General features: G+C 39.0%; 1 protein-coding gene across 2 annotated transcripts in view; it reads left to right on the forward strand.

Moving 5' to 3' along the window:
• SATB2 (SATB homeobox 2) overlaps positions 1-23,865 on the forward strand; it is a 129,898-nt gene that overhangs the window by 28,670 nt on the left and 77,363 nt on the right. The gene's annotated exons all lie outside the window — the stretch shown is intronic.

The following is a 23,865-nucleotide window of genomic DNA, read 5'->3' on the forward strand; positions in this document are numbered from 1 at the left end:
AAGGAAAATGAGGTGCAGTTAACAGCCTGTTAGCTAGCAAGATAAATATTTAAACATTCAGTAGGATGAGCAGAGCAAAGCTTGGTTCTGGTTAATGTGTTAGGGTAGGTTTTTTCCCCCTTCCTTTCTTCTTTTTTTTTTCTCTTTTCTTTTTTAGATTTTTTTAAAATATTCTTACCTGCTGAAATTTTTTTCCATTCCCTCCTCTAGATAAGGGAAGCAGCATTTTAACCCAGTGATGTGAAGGGCTTGGTTTTTGTTCCAGCTGCAGATTGCCCTGCCCCATCTCCCTTCCCCACAGGCACACAAAGCCGAGCCCACCCCCAGCTGCTTCTTTCTTTAACCTAACAGAGGTAGGGCACGTCCTCCAGATTGGCTTCTGCTTATTTAGAAGTAAATCCCACCTTTCAGAATCCCTGCTTTGCCTCGGGTGTGGGTTCCCTGTGCAGCATTTTTAGTGGCTATGCTGCTGGAGAGAAAGCAGAGCTGTTTCTGCCGGCTGGTCTGTCTGAAGTCCTTTTTTTATCATCAGTGCCCCGTTCTGGATCTTCCTACTTGTGTTCAGGGAAATTGGTTTGAGCCTGTGGAGAGCAAAGGTGCTTGGCTATAGGGCTCTCTGGCAAGCTTGTGGTGTAAAGCAATACTTCTCAGTCCTCTTTAACCATGTAGACAAACTAAGCGTGAAAACCATTTTGTTTTTGAACTGAGAACCTAACAAAGTAGGCATAGAAAATCAGAGGGTGCTAAACAGAACGTGTTCCCTGGTTTAAAAAAGCAAAAGAGAGGCCAACACACTGGACCCCCTGTTCAGTGTCTTCCATCTCTTTAGGAGAGGTCCTCCTGGCAGTGACAGCAAAGGGTCACTTCAGACTGTTTCTCACCGCTGTACGTGAGCATTGTAGAAGGGACCTGGCTTTAATCCTCCTGGTTCTTACTGGAATATAAATGAAGCTGTCAATCAGCAACTGTATTTGATGTTTGAGTCCTTTCATACCGGTTGAATTTTACAAGGGCGTTCTGCCCTCCTGCATTGTTTGTCATCGGGGGTCTGCAGCAGATTAAATGGCCACATTTAATGGAATGGAATGGGAAAGGATGAGCAAAAGACAATGCTATTAGTGACCTCCTCTTACCTCCTATCCTGCTCACTGGAAACCCACTCCAAGAGTACCGGTGAAGGTTCACATTCAAGCTATGTCTGAGAGGAGTGGGTGTGTGTACCCTCCTCCCATCCACTGAGCTGCCTGATTGTTCAGGGTGCATGTCTCTTCCTTGCTTTTCTGGTGGAGGGCTTGTGGAGAATTGCTTGTACTCTGTCTTTTGGCCAGTAAATACCATTGATTTATCCAGACAATTTAAAATAATACATGTTTATACAGGTGTGATTAAAAAAGGCATTGCATGAGGTTGGATGAGATGAGGTTGGGGCATTTTTCTCTGTGTATTTATGGGCAATTTTATTTTCAGCCTTATTCCAAATGAAAAATTATTCTAGAATGAAATAACTGTCAATAAAGCTAGTATAGCCCTGGAATCTGGGGTCTGTATTTCATTCTGTTTTTACTTTCCATACTGTTTTGTATGTCTAGCACCTTTGTCTTCACCTGGCTGTTTCCAAGTTACCAACAAAGAGTTAAATTCAAACAAGTAAGCTAGGAGGAAGATGAGTGTGCCAGTCAGGATTCACAGCTAAATTGCTTTCATACTTTGTTTTTATAATATATTTGCTGCTTAGCCACATTTTGGCCTTTTTCCTTTTTCTAACAGAAAATCATTATTTGGCGTAGCTAGTAGATAATTCCTACTTTTACAGAGACAACACCATGCTAAAAATGTCCCTTGGCATAGGGATTGTTAACTGATGGCAATTTGTCTGCCTTTCTGAGTATGTTTTTCTTCGGCACCAGCTATAGAATCTATGAAATAGTCTGTGGGAGAAAAAAGTGTTTATCTTGTCTTGAAACTGAGAATGGACCAAATGCTTGAGGGAAAAATTCTATCAAATAATGAGCTATAGATAATACTGTATTTTTTCAAGATCCTGGAAGGAGATGCTTAGGCAGTATTATGTGGCAGTCAGCGTGAGAAAATTGGCATTTCGTTAAATGCTACCATAGAATGTGCTTCAAACGTCACTATTTATATATCTGCGTATATAGATAACATCGATTACATATTTTTAAATGTTGGTGATGGGTCTAAAAGCTATATGCATTACAAACATAAAAGTTTCCTTTTCTGTGGCATAACCGTGGAGAACAAGTCTTACTTTCCTTCATCTGAAAACCGTATTTATTTGAATAACAAAATGCAGAGTGGTATTTTGTTAGTAATATTAATAAAGGTTTATTAATATTTTATTGTGGAACTTTCAAATAAAGGACTACATCTACTAGAGTTCTTTTAGGGGGTGGAGTTGTTTACCTTTTTGATATATCTATTAAAAGAGCATAGCAACACCATATATTTGCATTTTCTGATCGCTAAAAGTCCTCCCTACCATAAATGTGTATGTGAAATTGAGAACCTAATTAAAAGATTAACAGCATGTACAGTAATTTACCCAAAAGGCATGTGTTAATTTGTTAAAACACTAAAGATCTTTATGCTTTCTATTTTGATGCTATCAAAATATTTTCCGTGGAACTGGTTGAACCTGGTCCCTTCATTATAAATTTTCTGCAGAGTAAGACAATTTCATATCTAATTGCTTAAGGAATTATAAATCATCTTTTCTAAGAGACCTATGACACTAAAACACAGAATGAACAAATAAAATGGATTTGTTCTAGTACAAATGAAGATATATGGCAGTATTTTTATTACAGACACCATTTGTTTGGGCTGAGTGTCTGAATATTTTACAATAAGTTGCAAAGTGCTATTTGTCGAGCAGCCATTCTAGCAATGCATCTTAAGGTGTTTTGCAACTAATTGCCATGAAAGGAAGAAACCCAAATCAACAAAACCCAGGCCCACCCATAAAATAAAACCCTATGCAGAACGAGATAAATCTGTTCCAAGGGAAGTACATTTTATGTGCATTTATTGAAGTGGGATCTGCTTTGTGGATCAAACATACAACTCTTTTTTTGTTCACAGAGAAAATACCTGTTGATTCCAAAGGTGCGCTTTAGCTCAGCAAAAAGGTGACTTGCTGCACATAAAATGATTTCCAGCTAGGTAAGAGAAGGTTCTGCAGTGTAGACTGGAGCACACAGCTGAAGAATTTCATGTCTGGTTTCTCCTGGGGATGATGTATAGAACAGTTTGCTGGATGTGGGGCATTTCCCTGATGCAAAAGGAAATGTAGGTCCTGCCCTGGCTCCATTGGTGTCACACAACTGGAGGGGATGCCATTCTGCTGCACAGTTAGGACATCCCTCCCTCAGGTGGAATCCTGAACAAGTGTGCCTTCCTGCCTTGAAAACACAGTAGGTTTTGTAAACAGTGTAAATAAAGCTTTGGAAACAATGGGGTGTTGAACAGTATCAAGTGACATAGTAATCTGAGAATTGAATATTAACCTTATGGCGGAATTCATTAGAAACTGGCATTTATTAAAGATTTGTCTTTTGTAACTTTTTATAGTATTGTATATATATATATATATAGCGTATATATATATATAAATGTATAGAATTGTGTTCTGGCATTAAAACTTTAAAATATTGTATAGTACATTTACCATTTTGTACTGCACTGTGTAATTGTTGGTGCTAAGGCTGTTTGAATGTTGCTGAATGTCTGTTTAACCAGCTTAGATTTAACTCTAATACATCACTTAGTGCAAGGAACAAATTAATATTATACTGACCTTTGGAGAGTTGAATTAATAAATTTATCAGAAGGATTAGTTTGGAATTGCATAACAGAGATGTTCTTTTATTTATTTCTTTATTTATTTATCCAGAAGTACTTTTATTATGAAGTTTACTAATGCAAAGCTGCTTCTGTTAAGCTGACTGTTATTCCTAGATATTAAAAGATCAATGCCAAATTGTCTAAATCCTCATGTATGGATGGATTCGTAAATTTTTGTAGAAGGGTGCCAAAAAGGTAGTATGTCACTTCATAAAGGTGAGTAGGAAAGAAGTGTAATAATTTTAGCTAGAGAGTTTCTGTGTTCTGGTTTGACTGGTATGAGATAAAAAATTTAACATTTATAGTGAAATGTGGATTACCCTTTTAAAAATAAGTGTGCCTAATAATCCAAAGTGATTTCAATAAAAGGGTTAAGGCACATTTTTGTAATCATACAAACATGGGATTTATTTTTTTTCCCCTTAGCTTTCTGTAGCTCTGTATTAAAACTTCATTTTGCAAGAACTTCTTGTGCTTCACAGTTTTGAGTGTGTGTCAATACAGAAAAGCAGAGAGGGAGAAAGCAAAAATGAAGGGAGACAGACAAGTTTTTCTACACTGTGTGTAATAGCAATGTTGTGATTTTGTGAGGGATTTCAGTGTGATTTTTGGTAGTGTAGTAAGCACTGGCACCAGGCCACTGAGGTCCAGTAAATCCTTGTCCCACTCTTCTCCTTGCTGACCAAAGTTGGGACGGAGTTGCAGGTACAGTCCTGGCACTGTGATGCCCCCAATGTCAATTTTGTGGAAGGAGGGGCTGTTACAGAACAAAATTGTCACCATACATCTTCAAGGCTTCTCCTTGAATCCTTATCTTTTTTTTTTCCTCTGGGTCTCTTGTGCACAAATTCACATTTTGCATGTAAATGTGAAGAAGATAGAGAAATCTTATCTGCAGATGGAAAAAAAAAACAAACCCTCCAGTGTCTTCATATTTTAAAAAAATCCAGAATTAGAAGGAGATAAATTTATGTAGCCTTTGCACCATAATAATATGGCAAGACCTGACACAAAGCCATAAGGCTTTTTTCACAGATTCAGTTGTCTGGAAATTGTGCAATGCTGTTTAAATAGAATGTCTTTTAATAGATCACAAGAAATTTAAAAAATACATTAAAAAAGTCATGTTTTCACCACGGATTACATGATGGCAGTGTTAACTCCAGTGCAATTAATAGAAAGCGTGTACTTTGTTTTCCTTTGAGCGCTTAACATTTTCGCTAGATTTTATCTGGTCACGTATCCAGGAACTCGGTATGGATGCAAGCTGCTGTTAACTGAACTGTATTTAAGACTATTAAAACCATTGTGTGTGCAGTATGGCAAGATGTTTATCTAAATGTGCATTTGCAGCAATGTTGCCGTGCCATGTGTATCCTGTAGTAGGTGAGCAGCCCCTTATCCACATATTATTTTTAGATACAAAACCTAATAGGTTTATGACAAAATAACGTCTTATACTGGCATAGCATTTATCTTTTACAGAACCTGCAGGTATTTTCCCAGGACAGTTGAGGGGTGCAGTTTGTCACTTAACAGGGAGAAAGATGGAGCATTGGCCCATTGAGTCAGGCCTTGTGTCGTAGCAATTTCTCTATATAAAAGAAGGCTGGTCCTGGTTTCCCCTATTTCATACACCTACTGAATGTCTTTCTACATCCAGCTAGTTGTGTGATGTAGTATTTGGGGGGAAGAAGATGCTGTTTTATACAAGGAGTGATAAGTTCAAGTCTAGAAGCAAAAAAAATCCCTTATTTCTGTGCTTGATGGATTAAGTCTTTTATATAACATGTTTTATAGCAAAAGGGCTATGTTTGTACAGAAGGAGGTGCCAGAACGCTAATAGAAGTATAGTAGCTCATCTGATGGGTGGGACAGATTTCTGTGTGCTGTTTGGAAAAAAATTTAACCCCATGTAGGAGTGTAGTATCTGGCATTGTTAATTCTTGACATTTTGTTATATTTCTGGGGCTCTTGACAAGAGGAGCTTCATCTTCTCTGTAAAAATTTAATTTGTAAAGATAAAAAAAAAATTCTTAGAGGATTCCATCAGAAGTTTGTTAGCATGATCCTGCCTTTGGCATGAGAACATGGAATAGAAAAGAATCCAAGCATTTTAATTTTCTGGGAACAAAAAGGAGCTGGTTGGTAACTTTGGGATGCAGTCTTGCTCTCTGAAGCACATTACTTTGCAGGCGTGCAGGCATGTGACAGTGTAATCGTACTTGGGGCTTGCTTAGTTTCAAGCATGCCTAGGGCCTCCTGTGGCCCTTTTGTTATTTCTCAGCCTTTGGCACCGAGTGTCAGTGGGGGATGTGTGGAGACAGGGAAACGAGAGAAATGGATATTAGAATTCAGTAGCAGATTTAAATTAAGCAGAAACCTCAGTATGTTATAAACTTGTAAGGCTATATATACACTATGGCATGTGGCTGGACCATAGTTATGCTCAGCAAACCACTGAGTATTATAGGACAGTTCATACATTTTCTAATTCTTTCCAGAAAAAAAGAGGATTTCAGTACTAAGTAATACCTTGTTATCATATTCCTAGCTGTTGGCAGCAAAGCAATCTGAACTTTCAAAAATAGCAGATTAGATATTTCCCTAAAACTATACATATTATTTAGCATCTTACAGATGTTCTGGCAGAACAGCACAGGGATTGGCAGAAACTGGGGCTGGAAGTGACTTAAGGGAGCTAATAGTGTTTAGTGAAGGTTATGGAAAAGCACTTGCAGCTTTCCAGCAGATGTCCTGTGAAGAGAGGTGAGAAAGGAGCAGAGATGCCAAAGCAGGAACTGCTCATCACGAACATGACTTTTTCAGCCAAGAGAAGTCCAGGCTGACAATGTCATTGACAATGTCATTTGCATCCTTAGTAGGAAGAGTTAAGAACAGGAGTGAAAAAGCTGGTAGCAGTAGACATAATGTTCTGACCTCTAGAAATGTAAGCATGGGGTGCATATCTCAGAGAATAATACTCCTCACAATGGTGGAAACTGAAATCAGGGTTCTGCTACTATTGTAGTAAGGCCAAAAATGGAACTAGAAAGTTTTGTCTTGTGTGAAGACTAAGTGAAACAGAAAAATTAAGTGGGCATCCAGTTCTGTGACGTAGGGTCCAGAACCAGCTCACACAGTGCTGTTAGTGTTCATAGTTGTTGGTGCTGTAGCTTCAATAAGGGATTCTTTACCAGAAAATTAAGCTATGTTTTCAGTTGCAAACTGTAAATATAAAGTCAAATGCTTCTGAAGTCAGTGGAGTTTTTGATTTCCACTGATGCAATTGAGGGCAGAGGTTGAAACATGATTTTTGTTTCCAGACGTATTTCAAGCTGTATTTCAAACTTGTTTTATATGAAGAAGTAAATAATGTGTTGTGAAGTGGGTTAGGATCAGAGGCAACACAGGTTCACACAGTTTTATGTATATTAGTATGTGGTTACTGACCCTATACTTGACTGTTTGCAAAGAGCTTGTTTAGGGTGTTCCATCCATGTAAGTTCTCAGTTGTATCCTAATATGGAAAAGCAAACTCAATACAGCTGTTCTGGAATGAGTTATTTAGCTACAGGAGATATAGTCCAAAGCCATTTTACTACAGAACATTTTTCCTTATATTGAAAGCCATCCTTTTGCAGGATACTTTTTGATTAATGATTTTTCAGAGTAATTTGATTGTTATTTTTAATATATCCTCAAAGTTTGGGTTTGGGTTCTTGCATGCTTATGTGAATATCTGAGACACAGTGACGAAGACTGGGACAGCAAAATCGGGATTGCCTGTAGGAATCCTCCTACCACTTAAGAGTCATGGAGAAAGCCTGTGTTCTCCGAGGCCAGAAGTGTGGGAAACTCTTCAGACTGAGAGTAAGGAGCCATGTGTGTCTTAATATATGTAAGCTTTGACTTGGTTTCAAGTACTTCCCTTAAGACTGGAGGAAAGACAAAGCTGCAGAGTAGGGAGACACGTGAAGCCTGGGGTTAAGAGCCTTAAAGTAGGGTAAGGTGTTGCTTTAGTTGTATGTGTATGTCTGTGTTTGATTGAAGGTGGGGATAGCAAATATCCACCGTTTTGGCAAGGCCTGAGAAGTTTGTTTGAAGTAGTTTTAAATATGTATGTAATGTAGGAAGGTTTTAAAAGAAGGAGAAAATAGTTGTTAATTTGGACTATTTGTGGTTGAAACATGAATACTTGGTTGTAATAAGGAGAAATACAGTAACTTTTTCTTTACAGAGAGCTTTTTAGAAATACTAGTTCAAATTAAGATTCATACATTTTGTGAGGTTTTCACATGGAGGGGAAAGCAGGGTATCCTGACTTCATCCGTATGTAAAGATGATGCCTTCTTTTCTGTGAAGCTTAAGGTAAAAGAGTTGTGGTTTTAAAGCACAAGGTGGTTGGTACTTGTCTTTAGACTTCTAAATAAAAAGATTTTTATTTTATTAACTTTTTTTTAAAAATTTATTAGCAAGTTGCTTATGGAGAAACATTCATCAGAAGCTTTAGAAATTGTAGGAGATTTATGATGTCATATGATGTCATTACAGCAATATGCTGCATTGTAAAACTTCAGAGCAACCACTGCTGTACCACCAGGGTGAATAATGGAACATTCATTCACTCCTACCAAATCCCAACATCAGATATTCCACAGGTTCTCTTAAAACAGAAATTGTGCCTGTAGGAACGTGTACTGAGAAATAATGTTTCAGAGAGTATAATTAGAGTACCTCAAAAAGAGTGGTAGATATTTATATTTATTTTTTAATTCCCAGAAGTAAAGAAGATGTGTTAAAACTGCACAATAGAGATTCTTAGAGGTAAAGGCTCTTCATATGGAAGTGCTGAAAAAAATCTTGGCTATCTCATGGGCATCTGGTGAGAAGGAACACTAGAGGCCAAATGCTGCTCAGTTACACCATCCTATGCTTGGAGTAGCGCCAAAGACGAGCGCTTTCCCTGCTGCGACTGGACTGGGGGGAGTACAGCTCTGAGGGGTCTGAGCAACCAGTGACTCTACTCTAAACCACACATAAAAGAAGTTTAGCAATCTTGGACTGTTGAACAATGATTCATTTTATAATATGACCACAAAATGTAGCTGTGTTGGTAATGATTGCTTTAAACAGCTCGAGAAGCTGAATGAGCAAGGAGAAGTTGGGATTACCCTTAGCCCTACTAAGTGTCCTTGTTGGGCCGGAGGTCAAGGCTTCTTGGTATAACTTTTGCCCTGGGCTGCACAGGCAGGCAGGCAGGGCAGAGCTCTGCTGGCAATAGACAGACAAAGGTCTCATTCTTTACTGGTAAATGTGCTTTAATAGCCACCGGTGTATACTAATACTTAAAATGAAAGGAAATGTTAAGTCTGCTGCATGTTGCTTGTTCAGGATGTTACCAGCTGTATGGCAAATACATCTATAATAGAGGAGGGAGAGGAAGATGCAAACAACTTTCATAGCCATCCTTTCATATCTGTAATTACATCCAGACTTAGCAGCGGTGTCATTTCATTTTGCAGAAGAGCGTGGCAGCCCTTGAAGTGAGATTTGTTGGTGTTTGATCCCACACGGCAGAAAAGGTCCATTGTGCTCTGACCTGCTTTAAAACAAACCATACTAAACCATGCATGCATACTCAAAGAGTCCCCCCTTTTTATAGACAACTGCCATTTGTTGCAAGGGTTGCTATGGCAAACCAGGGCAGAAAATGCTGTCTTGATGTTAAAGCGAAATACTTAAAAATTGTAAGGAGACAGATTTTGAGAATATAAATTAATTAAATGGCAGTAATTGCATTATTGCACTATCTTGCCAGTGAAATAGCTATTCCTGTGAGAATCTATTACTGTGTTAGGTGTTGGAGCAGAGTGTAATTTTTTGAATGTGCTCTAGGTTTTCAAAATCTGTCTTTGAGCTTTTATTTAATTCTAACTAGTGATAAATAGTAGCTTAGCCTTGCAAAGGTGATCATCATCCGGCATGCTTGAGTTGCTAAATCTGTAAGACTGAATAAACATTTGCAGTTTGGGCTTTAAACTGAAAGAAATAGCTAACTATAACCTCACCAATCTGGCCTACACAGCTGCTGGATAGTTTGCCAGGCTGGGTTCATTGTCTTTGGATTTGGACAGGAAATGTTGCGTTTCTTCCAGATAGAAGTCCTACAGCTGTCTAATGTGCCTTTTGCTTCTTGGCTGCTGGAGGTGCAAAGTGTCAGTCAAGAAGAAGACTTCCATGGGACGTTACTTCATTTGAGAGAAAAAGGAAAAAAACCCAAGCCTGTTTTATGTTGCTTGTCTTGTTTGACCCCCTGTGTCCTGAGTGCTTAACAGGTCTGACCTTATTGCAGTTGTGCCCTTCTTCAAATCAGCAATGAAACGATGAAGAATAAGCTTCAGAAACAGAACTGATAAAATGGATGCTGCCTAGTGTCTTTTTAGTGCAATTTAAAAAGCTGCTTGGACTTTTCGTTTTTGCCTTAAATGCTGAAAACAAAACAATGTCCTTACATCCGTAACAGTTATTTGCTAAAGTACTTCCTTACATTTTTAAGTGAGACTGTGTTATTGTCCTTTGATAACATTCAGGGAGAAATGAAGATTAAAATGCTTGTTTCCCACATGTGAAATAGGACATTCAGATTTAAAAGGAGAAAGAGAACAAATCACTATGTAGGGAAAGAAATGAAAAATGTTTTTTGTAAATGGATTACCTTGGACCATGAAGAACCTTCCTCAGGGTGCCCTGGTGAGTGAAGTCCTTTCTGTAGGTGTTCTCCAGGCATCTCTGGTCTTGGCTCAGTCAATGTCAGTTGATCAGTCAGCCTCTGCTTGGCTGAATGCAGGCACAGGCCAGTGGCTCTATGCTGATTATGCCAATATTGCCGGTTTTATGAATTGACCATCTGCTGTTTGCTTTTGTATGCACTTAAGAATCAGGCAGGAAGAGCGCTGGCAGTAGCCTAGGATTAGTACCTGCATCAAAGTTCAGCAGCTCTAGAATCTTCTCAGTTTTGCCACTGCCAATTGTCTTCAAAAAATCATCTTCAGTTGTCCTACTAGTACAGCTTGCTGCAGGTGGTTGTGCTGGTTAACAGAGGTAAATGTGTGCTTCTGTCAAACTTCCAGAGTTCATTTTAGTACACCGAGAGTGTCGTTTTGTACGCTCTCCTTGGGTTCCTGAGTAGGCAGTCGACTGGCCAATGCATCCAAGGAATGGAATGTGACAGAGCTTCTGTGTTGTGGATTGAATTTTACAACTTTGGAAGAGGGACCAGCAGCTTCCCAAATGGGAATTTAATAAAAGAGAAATGTAAAAACGTTTCTAACTAGTTCATGTCAGCATCTTAATCTGGAACTGGCTGTGTCTAATGCAAGATGCTTTTCATGCCATCATGTTTGCCAGCTACCTCTTAGACTAAGGCATCTGTAGCGATTCAAGAGTTCAACTTTGTGTTAGAAAAAGAAAAGCACTTGTGCAATATCATTAAAAGCTGAGCCAATTTTTTTTAATATTACTTACTTGAATCCACTGTCTTTCCTAGTATTTTGTGTGGCATTTTTCTTTCTTGTTGCATTTATTGTTATTCAATTGAGAGGCTTTTCATTGCATTACCCACCTTAAAATAATCTCATGTTCAAGGCTAAAATTGAGGAGTTCTGCAAAGCTGGATATTCTGATGGTCACTAATGCAAATGACTGAGTGCTTTGAAAAGGAGTTTTTTATCCACTTACCAGCTTTTCTTAAAAATTATGAAGAACTAAATAATTCTGAAAATACAAAAATGGTTAATTGTAAACTACTTTTTCATACATGTTGCAGTCATTCCTTGTGGGTAAACATGTGCATAAAACATTGTAACTGCAACCACAACATTCGTGTTTATTAGATGCTTTTTTATACTAACTCTGCATTGTAAATGGGTAATATTTATCTTAAATGCTATATTTTTCCTCTATGGTTACAACCACAATTAAACAGATTCCCTGTGTGGAATTATATCCCCAACTACTTACCCCCAAGGTATTTTTAAACTTTTTGCCTAAATGATGTGCGTTATTTTAATTACAGCACATAATAATTATCTGGAAGGTATTGGTTATTATGTCAGTCCGAGGTGGCACTTAAGTCCTTTTCTTCTCACAATTAACAGAATAATAATTGTTTCAAAGGCAGGCAGGGATGCGAACCCCAGTTAAATCCTAGCAGACATTTCATTATCGTAGCAGGGGAAAGCAAAGGAGCGGGTCCCTCCCTGGGCGAAAGCATCGGGAACAAACGGGTGGCTGTATTTACTTTGGCGGGCTGAAGCTGTTGTGAGCCCAGAGTCCCAGCCAAAACCAAGTGAGCTTGGAGTTGACTTGAGCTGTTTCTCAAATGTTTTTGTGAACTCTCACTTTTTTTTTTTCTTTTTTTTTTTAGTTCTCCATGTTGTTTTAATTATATTTCTCAGTGCTGGGAACATCACACTAGATCTTCCATGTTTTGGGATTATTTGTGAAAAGATTTCTTATCGGCTAATAGCAATTGTTTAACAAAAAATCTTCACTGGTTAGGGCAAAATCTGAGCTCAGATGTGTGATCACATAAGGGAAAATTCCATTGAGACTGGGAGTGGAATTGAAGCCCCCTCTTTAATACTTTTGTCTAACATATGTCACTGTATTAAAAATAATTGCTTTGGTTCCTTAGAGGGGAAGAAGTAGGGCTTTTTTAAAACCTGGAATTCTATATTGAGTAGGCAAATAAACTCCTGAGATTGCTTTCATTGGAAGAGGATATTTTAAATGGTACCTTTTACTTGAATGTTGGCCAGTTTAATTTAGATTATTGCTTCTGACAATTAACCTCGTGTTGGGCTGCACTTGTCTCATTAGCAATGTGGCGAGTGATGAGCTTGGATCCATGAGGGCTCAGCTCTCACCTGGGAAACTCCCCCGCCAAGGCTGTGCCACTGCTTATTAACAATTTATTAACAAATCCACCTAAAAGCCGTCTGTAGAGAGCCGGGACTGGGGGATTAAACAAATATATTTGTAGTCTTATAGAATTCTTGGAATAGTTTTACCAAGAGAGAAAGTTAAACAGTACAGGAGGCATGGATATAAGTTTTTAAAATACGTTGATTCGAGATGATTTGGTTTTGATGTTTTCCTTTTCAAACTTCTTGTAGTTTGAGACAGAGTTTCTCCTTCAAAATGTATCTGCTTTATAAACAGTTTTAAATAAAAAGGGAATATGGTGGGAGAGAGTAAGAATACGGCTAAATAATTAAAGAATAAAATTCTTGAATTCTGTTTGAACGTAATGCTTCATCTGCCAGGAAATGATCAGTTGATTTGTTTTTCATTTAAGCAAAGCCAGTTACGCAAGTTGTGGTTTTATGAACTGATTCTCTCTTTTTTTCTCCCCTGATTTTTATATCCACCAAAGCAAAATATCTGTTACTTCCACAGTCTGCTGCTCTGTGTTACACAGGGAATATTCTGAATTAATATCATCTTTTGGTGATGGTTTGGCAAACAAAAGGATTGAAGATAATTTTATGTAATAAGAATAATGACTTTACCAACTTCATATAGCTTTAAAGCTTCTCATATAAATATTGTCAGAGAGTGGCTACTAATGTCCATACCCCAAGATGAAATGCAATAAATTTTCTGGCATTTCTAGGAGAAACAGCTGAAAAAAACTTGTTTGCTTTTCAATTTTTTTTTTTTAACTTCTTATGTACTTCCAAGTTATAACAGCAAGCTGTGTACTTGTGTCTAAGTTTAAAACATACATATCAAATGTGTAGTGTCCAGAGTTAGCACAGCTACACATGTATTTATGTGTAGGAAAGTGTTAGTCCCTGAAGTAAGGTTTTTATTTTTTTCTCTTTTAATTTTAATCCACTTTGTGTTATATTGTATCAGCTCCCTACAAATACTTTACTGCTTCTACTGTGAAAATCACTAAAGGGAGCAGGATTTAAACTGACTACTGTGTACTCTCCCTTTACTGTGGCTGTGCACATAATATTTGCATTCACTTAAAAGACATCACACCTGCTATTTAGAAATAGTAACTCCATTGAATATCTAAAAATGCATACATGAAAGCAGATCCAGAAGAGAATATATCAAAAAAGATTTGTTGTGGCAGTAAAGTGGGTCATTTTAGTGGAAAGCTGCGATGTTTTTCTCTCCTTGGCTGCAGTGAGGGAGGGGTGTGTGCAGCTGGGCAGTTGGCTGTGCAGTCCATATGTGCACAGTGAAGAAGGCTAATGCTGAGGTGTGAATTGACTGGCAGCCATCGCCACGCCTGCCTGCCCTGTTCCTTCCTCCTCCACCATGCCAGCTTTCCCTGCCCTGGGAACAGCAGCTCGGTGTATTCTGGGCTGCCCCGCTCTGTATGGGCTGAGTGAGCACCCTTGGGCATGGCTCTTGTGGAGCTGGCATCCCTTGCTCATCCCTCTTACGGCACCTCTAGTGCCCTCTTCCTCTGTTTATAAATTTGAGTAAAATGCACGGGAAGAAGACGGGAAGAAAAGTCGTGACTCAAGCTAAACAGAATGTAACTCGTTGCCTTGGGGGTAGGAGGAGGAAGGGATGTTAGAGGTTTGTGGTTTGGAGATTTATTCCTGTAGAGCTGGGAGGTGCTGGCTGTCATTCAGAGACGGGAGCAGCGAGGCGTGGGCAGGAGGAGGAAGGTGACAGTGATGTGGTCCTGGGTGGACGGGTGAGCAGGCACTGACCAGCAGAACTGCTTGCCATGGGGGATTCTCAGATGGGGTCAAAAGCATCTTATTCACTATGATAAATGTGAGGTCTGTTTAAGCAGGAAAGAAGACCTATTCATTGATTTGCAAGCTCAAAATTGAAATGGTTTTCTTTGTACACAAGAAGGGCCTAAAATGCTGGTAACAAGGTTGAGACCATTTTCTGTCCGGGTGCAGTTGCTGGTGGAGGGTTCTGCTGTCTCACTGAGGCTGACGGAGGGTGTACATCGTTCTTCCCATCAGCATGTCAAGCCTTCCTGTCTTTTGTGAGACACAGCACTGAAAATTCCCTTTCCTTTACTGGCAGAAAACTCCTTAGCTGTAATAATAGCATAATTTTGCAGTTCTGTCAACATTGCTCAAAAGTTTTGGTTGTGATACTTAGTTACATTGGCTAATATTTTCTTTCAATATAAAAGTGACTCAAAAGATGCTTCAGGTGTGACATTCCTTTTGTTGATGTAGGTCATATGGAGGTACTGACCACAGTGAATGGAATATGAAGCCTTTTGTACACTACATACCGGGATAAAAGCTGGCTTGAGTCCCTAAGTGCCCCCATTTCATTTGTAAAGAGCTTGTTAGCTCAGCCTTAACACAAAGTGTTTAGATTTCAAACTCTTACCTTACTTTTTCTAAATTAGCAGTGCTCTTTAGACATCTCCAGATGATGGGCCTTGGTATCTTCAGTTTGCTTCTTTGAACATTTGATGAAAAATATTTCACCTGAGAATTAGGTAAAGGAGGTAACAAAGAGGCCACTGTTTTGGACCTCCAGCAGTAAAATTATTCCTGATTATGAGATTGGGTAAAACTTAATTTTCATCATGGCTTAACCGAGCAGCCTCTTGAATTTCATCAGTATAACATGTTTAGTCTAGAACACTTCTTCTAGACTAAACCATTTCTCAAAAAATCTTATCGATTAATCTCTAATTTATCAATTTTGTTTAATACTTAATTTTATTCTCCTAAATTGCAATTTTAATGGTTTGGCTTTGATCTTTTCCATCTACACTACAGTGATGACTGGTCACACTGACTGGGACCTGTACTGCATGAGCTTTTCAAATGAGTTAATCTGTGATAAACTGTAAACTGGGGTCATCACCTGGGAAACATGAGAGCTGTTTTAGTGCTGATAGGCTCCCCTGATTGGATTTTCATCCACCATGAACTCAGATGTCAAATGAAGAAAGAAGGGTATTTTTTTTTTTCTGACTAGAAGAAATTCCAAATAGTTTTAAGCCTGAATTACTATAGTATTTTAAACAACTCAGATTTTTAGGATAATTCTTTAGTTCCAAAGTTTTTTCTTAGTCAGAAAGTCTTTGCTTCTTTGGTGTGTATACCTGTCTTAAGACCTCCAGTATGAAACAACCAGTAATGCTCCATGCCTCCAAATGAACAATAGGCTTTGGGGGAGTAAAATAGACTTTCATTAAGATGCAGATACCCTCAGTGCAACCCACGTCCCACCACCTGAGTGAGTGCCAAGAGCAGAGAATAGATACTGGCTGTGGGAAACGACTGTGTCGGCAGGAACCAGATTGAGGCTTTTCCTCCAGGGTGACCTTTGAAATCAATCAGATTGTGAAAATGATAAACTTCCCAAAGCTTCCTTGGTGTGTTGGGCTAGTAATGCTCCCTCAGTGTTGAGATCTACTCTGGTTCCCTGTGCCAGTAAGGAGAAGAGAATATAGCTGGATTATATGAGAGCTGTTCAGCCTATTCTTTAAGAAGATGTGTGCAGTGTCTTCATCTTCCTACATAGGACTTTGTGAAGTAGTTATTTGTATCTCCTCTTCTCCTTTAGCACAATTTTATTAGTTGAAATCCCCAGTCAGATACTTTGTATTTGAGATACATTGGAGAATGCTGGCAGCAGTATAGGTAGTGCCTTATGGGGAAGTGGTATCTCTGGTAGATTACAGGGATTTTCCAGTGTTGGTGCCATGTTCTGAATAAGGCATCATCCCGCTGTATCTTTCTTTAATTATATTCCCCAGAACTGGGAATGGGCCTCTAGATTAATTTTCTTCTTCCACACGTAGAAGCTATGCATACGTGGACCCAAGACACCTGGGGCTTTGGGAGATGATTAGAAATGACAGCCTCTCCTCCCTTTTCTCTTGAAATATCGCCATGCGGAGTTTCTTATCTCTTCGATTTGAACATGAGACGGAGTTTAGGAAAGAGGAAGAAGTGGTGAGAGGAGGTATTTGAGCTCCCCACCATCTCAAAAGGGTGTTCGCAGTGCCACCAGTGCTTCAGGCTGTTGGGGCTTGGAGTGTCTGTCCATTAAACACTCACGCTGGGATAGAGTTACTTCTCTTCATAGCAGCTCCACAATTTCTATATACTGTGATTACATGACAATCTTAGCTGCTACTAAAGAAGTGGGGAACTGGAAATGCTTCTGAGCATGATGTGTGTATGCTGCAAACTTCCAGATCCAAAATGTGAGTAACTCTTTCCAGTCTTTGCCATGTGCACAGAAATTTATCATTTAAATTAAAAAAAAAAAAAAAAAAGTTATTTCTGTCTTTCTATTTTTTGGTCTCTTCTTCACGAAATGACTAACGTGAAGTTAAAATGCTAACAGAATCCAAAAAGGATCTGGTGGCTTTGTAAGAAAATAGGTTCAGTTCTAGGAAGATGTGGGCTAAGAAAACAAATCTAGGTTCATCTCAGCATTAATGTGGGCTCATCAATGGTACAAGGGAAAACAGTTTTTTCTGAGTCTGGTAACAGTTCCTGCTTGCTCTGAGTCATCTCCTCTAGTGGTGAACTAGTCTTTTTTTTTTTCCGCTTTTGTTTTCTGTTGATAGGAAATGTAGCATAGTTCAGTAACCAGAAAAGCTTTATTTAGACTTGTCAGAAATGCAGAATTTTTTTGCTCTTCCTGGGAATAAAAGGGAGAGGTGGGGAACTTGAGGTCAGGTTATCAACTGAAATAAGTGTCAGTAAAGGAAAATTTCTTATTTAATTTAATCAAATTCATCTGAATTTGCAATGCTGCCCAAATTAAGAACAAGGGTTATTAAAACGTATTTTGAAAAGAGATATTACAACCCTAAAGATCCTATTCTCTGTCTCTCTCAGGTCGATCAACTTGTAAGGGAGGGGTGAGGTTTATTTAGTCCCTTACCTTTTACCTGTTTGTGCTGTGAGTGAGATCTGAGCCTAAGCATCAACAAACAGTCTTAGGTCAGTTGCCTGTTCTTAAATATACATGTGTATGCAAATTTTCATGGATACTATTACTTCCATAAAAATTTTTAATATAAAATGCTAAAATACAAGTGTTACCATCCTTGTTAACTGCTTTGTGGTGGAATTAGTTTTTAACTGAATGTCATTAGAGATACTGGGATCACACTTGCGGATATTTTTTGATCTTGTATGGATCTGGATATACTCTTACAGTAAGGCAGGTGCAAAGAGCAGAGGGCTTCAAGGTTGAATGACAAAAATTACAGCAACTGTATCTTCACTTATTGCATTCATGTTGAATTAATGGAAACAGTCATTTGAGATTATCAGTAAAGTCCTCAATCCCTCTATTTCCTCAGCAATACTTGCTTTTCTATCCTGATAGTTAGATGCTGTCCTGCTAGTTTTTCAGTTGTTCATGTTGTTTTTTTTCTCGTGGAAGTCAAGAACTGAATGTCTGGTGGGAGGAAAGAAAAGACAGAAGGCAAACCAAAAGTAGTAATTTAGTGAAAAAAACATTCTGCTAGTCTTTATAGAGCGTAAGGAAAACCCCAAGACACAAATCTGAAACTAAAGAGATTAAGCTGTTAAACTACATAGGCCAGAATACGAAACTGCATTAGTTTAGAGGTTTGTTTGTGCAGCACAGCATGCTGTATACCCTTATTTTTCTTTGGACTTGAGACCCATGAATTTTCAAATCTACTTGTAGTTGACTCAACACAAAGATAGTTGGCTACTGTATGTTTGCAGTCCGAGCCAAACTTTCTGTGCTCTCTGTAGCTGTTGCTGTGAGTGGGCAGGATATTCAGATTCATACAAGGCCAAACAATGTCCGTAGGCTTAAGTCTAAGCTTATTATCCTCTACAATGTCCTGTTAGCAATGCTCTTTTATAACCTTTAAAATGTCTTTTATGTATTCAGATGCAATGCCATGTTACTGTGCTGTTTCTTCCGCTCAGTAGATTGACTTTCCGTGTGAAGCTTATAGGCAAGCATTGAAGTTGGAGGTGAATTGAAGGAGTTCGGGGCATTGGCGTCTTTTTAAAATCAGATGCAGGGTTTTCCTCAGGCAGGGAAAATATCTTCTACCTCTCCTCTTCTCCATTGGGAAACATCATATGAAATTCAAGAAAGGCTTCTGGAAGGTAGGGGCCAAAGGCTCTCTGCCCAGATACCCTATTTTTGCTGAATGTGTCATGAGGCAGGTTGTGTTCATAGCAATGGGCTGGCTGGCAAAAAGCTGACAAGGAAGGTTTGACAGCAAATGTTTGTGTAAAGCTCTGGTCCTTTTACTCATGTGCAGCCCTTTATAGATGGTGAGGTGGCAATGTGGTCACCAGGTCCAAAATTTCTGGTGAGATGATCCAGGCATTGTTTATGGCTGTTCAGGAACATGTGCAGTGGAGAAAAGCACCACCTGTTGAGTACACTTGCGTTCATGTTTCTTAGCAACTGATGCAACTACACTGAAGCCCCAGTTCTCAGTCTGTAAGGCTGATCTGGAAGCACGTTACAGGTCCCCACTAGCTGTATCTGCTTATGTTGGCTCTTTGGAAAGGCCCTAAATTACAGGCAGGTCCTGGTGCCACACTGGAATGGCAGAGGAGGAGCACATTTTACCGGGGACCCTGGGACTCAAGGAGAGACAGCTGGTGTCCGAAGCAAGAGGAACAGCCATGGTTTTAAGGTGGCAAAGCAAACCTCTACTCATGGCAGCAGCTAAAGAAGCTCTGTGATCAGGGAATAAGCTGAGTTGTGGCACTCTGGATTTCAAGGGCGTTCAGCAGGCACTGCTCCCTGGGAGGAGGCACAGCCTGTGCTCCTGTGCAGCTGAGCAAGCTCAGGTGTCCCAGGACTAAGCTAGGAAAGATTTTACCACAAGAGCACAGATTGCCCAAAAGACAGCAGTTGCATGCACAGCTGGGGGGAGTGCCCTGCTCTGGACATTACTGTGGGGGTGACATTAGTGACATGCAGTGGGTGCTGCAATCCTATGGGTATACTGAATAATACCACTGAGAAAGCCCCAGTGTGAGGGTGCCTCTCAGGAGACACCTGATGGGGCGTGAAGCTGAGCTCCAGGCTGGTAGGGTTCTGAAAGACACCTGGATGCAGTAGCCTTTCTGTTCTGAGTTGTCATGATTTAAAAGACTTTGTATTCTGCTGTGGAAGTGGTATTTAGGGGAGTGATTCTCTGTCTCAGATGAGGGGAGTGGACTTTTCTCTCTCTATGCATATTCTTGCTGTCCAAGGCAAGTGCGCACTTATCCCAAAAATGACAAAAGGGAGATAATATGCAGGACTGAATGTGGTTTTCCTCAGTGAGGTGGTAGTTTTCCAAGTAATACAGGAAATGTAAAAAATACTTCAGAAGCACAGAATATTCTGAGTTGGAAGGGACCTACAAGGATCATTGAATCTCCTCTGGAAACTTAAGTGAATGGCCTGTTGTCTTGCTGTTTTTTTAATAGTACTTCCTTTGCTTCCTTGCCCTTCTATTTATTTGTGGTATTCCTGTTCTATCATATAACAGGTTTAAAAATAATCCCCTGAAGTAAATAGCATCAATTTTTTTTCCTGTTTCCTTACTAATTATTGACTGTTTTTTCATAGTGAATAGAGGTTGGAAAATTAAATAAAGACTTCCAAAATAACAAGCTCCAGAAAATTTTATTTAATTTGTAGGTTCATTCTGTTCGCTCATTCTCTCCCCCTCTAGTTTTTTTCTTTTTTTTTAAGAAGAGCTTTATTAATTTAGTCTAGTAACTTAGTGCCTTATTAAATTAATCTAATAAAAGTCAGGGTCCTCACATAACGTTTCCCAAATGTGAAGCAGCATCTATTACATGAGGCACAATCTTTTTACTGTAAAATGTAAACCCGATATGTAGAATTACAAGCCATTAAACTGTTTAGTGTATGTTATTTAAGTCGAATACTTCAGTACAGTCATGCTGTAGGAAAGGAAAGGGCAATGCTAGCATTCAAAAAATTAAAAACGCAAAACCAAGCTTCATGTATCAAAGTGATTTTCATCTATGAAAGTACTCTGAAGTTTGGCATTAAACCTTGTACCACAAACAGTCTTTCTATTGATAGTTACACCCATGATTCTATAAAATTTTTAATATGTAATCATATAAATATCATATGTAATGATGTAAATGCATAGTCTATATTAAAGTATGTGTACTGATACAGATGTGCAAGCCAGAAAGTGTTTAAGTTGACTGGCTCATAAATGTGTCGTTTTGTGCTCTAAACCATCACTGGTACACAGAATTTCTGAGAGGATTTTTAAACAGCAAGAGCAAAGACTTCAGCAGCAGCAGTTCAAGGGGCTTTGTGCTGCCAGAGCTCGGCTGTGCTTTCCCCTTGGGTGAAGGTCACCCTTCTGTGCAGAGCCCTGAAGTTGCACAAGTCCCATGAGCTGGGGCGAAGCATTCGTCATTCGGGGATTGTGGGTGTTCCTGTTGATTTGTGGATGTGTGCATCACAGTGTAATCACATAGTTTATTCCTGTTCTCACACTGAATTATTTATTATGGACTGAAATGAGGAAAGAGGGGGGGATTCTTTTGTATTGGCATAAGCATAGGATTATGTTCATTGTATGCTTTCAATCACTACATCACCAATATGTCAATTGGCAGAATACAGTCTACCTCACATGTAGGATGTTGCAAAGTTTGATTAATTAATGTTTTTAAAGTGCACTGGGACCCTCTCATGAAAGATGCTTTAGAAGTACGGGGTAGGATTCTGCTGATTATTTTTTCACATCTATTACACCAATGTGTCATCAATTGAAATTCAATAGAATAATATAGGCACCCTTATAACAATGGGCAAAGGCAGTATAATATTTTCTTAGATTTCCCAGAAAACTAGAAAAGACGGCTCAATAATATAATACAAAAATTGTTATAATCAGTTTATTTTCTTGTAATTTTTCCCATTGCTTTTTCATCCTTTCTGCTTGAAAAGTCATTCACTTTGCTGGATTAACAGTAATAACTACAAATTATGGCTTTATGTTGTTACAGTGTGATGATATACTACAGCTAGTGTAGAAACACAGGCTGAGTTGTTATGTACTGCAGGGGAGTGATTTTCTGCAAACTAATTTATGAGTAAATAATTCTTTGTACTTACTACATGGGACAGGCAGTTTTCAATTTCTGTAACAAAACACAGCTTAACAAAGGAAAAATTACATACTAAAGCATAGGGACAAGACGCCTTTGAAGGGGATAAACAAATGCAGTCACTGTCACAAGACCCTACCCATCTTGAAGGGAAGTCCTGCAATAGTGGCTGATAGAGAAATAGCTTGGTGGTCCCAGAAGTGGGGCTTTTATTGGGTATCTCTTTGAGGTGCTTCATTTGGAGCTGTAAAAGAAATCAGAAGTGTTTGGGTGCTAATGCTAACCTGCAGTTTCTCCAGAGTGTCTGTTGTTTTGGTAAGAGCTACTGTTAAAAAGCACAATGTTTGGTAAAAACTACTTGATTGAATTCACAAGGCAGCAGCAAATGCTGGTTGTGTTCTTCAACCAGCCTCATGTTTGCAGTCTGCCACTCTGGGGCTGTGGTCCTGGGATCCCTGGAATGCAAAGAAACAAATTCTAGGACACCTGATGAACTTTAAACCCTGGCAGATTAGCATTTAAAATAAATTACATTAATGCTGTGCATGCATTTGCATTAACACTATGAGTATCCATTTAAGATGTAGTTCAGGTATGCTCATAATTTGTGAAAGATGGAAGCAAGAGTATAGCCATGGTGAGTGCAGGGGATAGTTTGAAAGGAGTGGGAGATGCAGGACCTGGTCTTCATTCCATTTAGGACCAAGTGTCATAGCTAGACTAGGATATGTATGTTCCAAACCCCAGATGTGGCATTCTTAGAATGAGGGTACTGTGTGGCTGTCTTTCCATTTGCAATGACAAATGAAGTTTCTAGCCCATATAGATAAATAATTTTTATGGGACAGTGTGAACTACATAATAATGGAAAGGGTTTGCCAGCTTAGCTGTGTTGTTCTAGAAAGCAACTTTCTGCCTTTTGTCATTTTATGCTCCTGATCTGAGTAGTGATTCTGGAAGTCTGCTTTAGACCCAGCCTTGTATCCATTCAGTTCACATCTCAGTAGGGTGATGTCCTAGGAATAATCCCAGTACTTTAGGTGCATCATTTTTTCAGGTGATAAAATAAAGCTAATGAGGATCCTGTGATGTGTTCTGCTGAATATAGAATGGGTCAGCTGTGATATAGCAGGGCAAGGCTTCTGCTCAATGTAGAGTTCTTTCTGCTCTCACTTGTGTAGTTACCACTTTTTTCTCCAAAGGAGCTGCTTTTTAAATGAAACTCAATTGGAAACATGCTGGCACATCATTGGCCTAAGTGGAGTAACAGCAGTAAATTGCAGTGGTTGTTTATGTACAAGCCTGACACTCAAGCTCACAGAAGTTTGCCACTGGTGTGTTCTGCCATTCTTATGGGTAAAGGGAGTTACACACATTCTATGCGAAGTTACTATGGTTTTTTTCTCTGTCTGCATTTTGATGAAGCTGAGGCTTAAAGTTAATGAAAGACCTGATGGTAGAAGTACATGCCATTCAAGAACCAACAGCCAGTGTGGGTAGAGAATCTCTTCTAAAATAGATTTTGGAAAACAGTCTTTTGAGAAAACTGATGTCTTTAATGTCTTTTATTGCCTGACTGGCCTGGGCAGCATTCAGTCATTTCTTGGTGAGTTGAGAGCTGTTCTAGTGTATAGCCATTTCTTGAGTTGTATGCAAGCCTTGAAATCTGTTAGGTTTCCCTTCAAAAAACTTTCGCAGGAAAAAAGACCCAATAGTTACAGGAAAGAGAACCAGATTTGTTAACAGAAGAGTTTTGGGAATTCAAGGAAGGTGTGTTTTTTGATTTCCTGAGCTTTTTGATCTGATATACATTATCCACACGTAATTTTGAGAAGGTCTGGAGCTGACAGAGAAGTGATACTCT

This window comes from Poecile atricapillus, chromosome 5 (assembly GCF_030490865.1).
Source record: "Poecile atricapillus isolate bPoeAtr1 chromosome 5, bPoeAtr1.hap1, whole genome shotgun sequence".
NCBI classification, from domain to species: Eukaryota; Metazoa; Chordata; class Aves; order Passeriformes; family Paridae; genus Poecile; species Poecile atricapillus.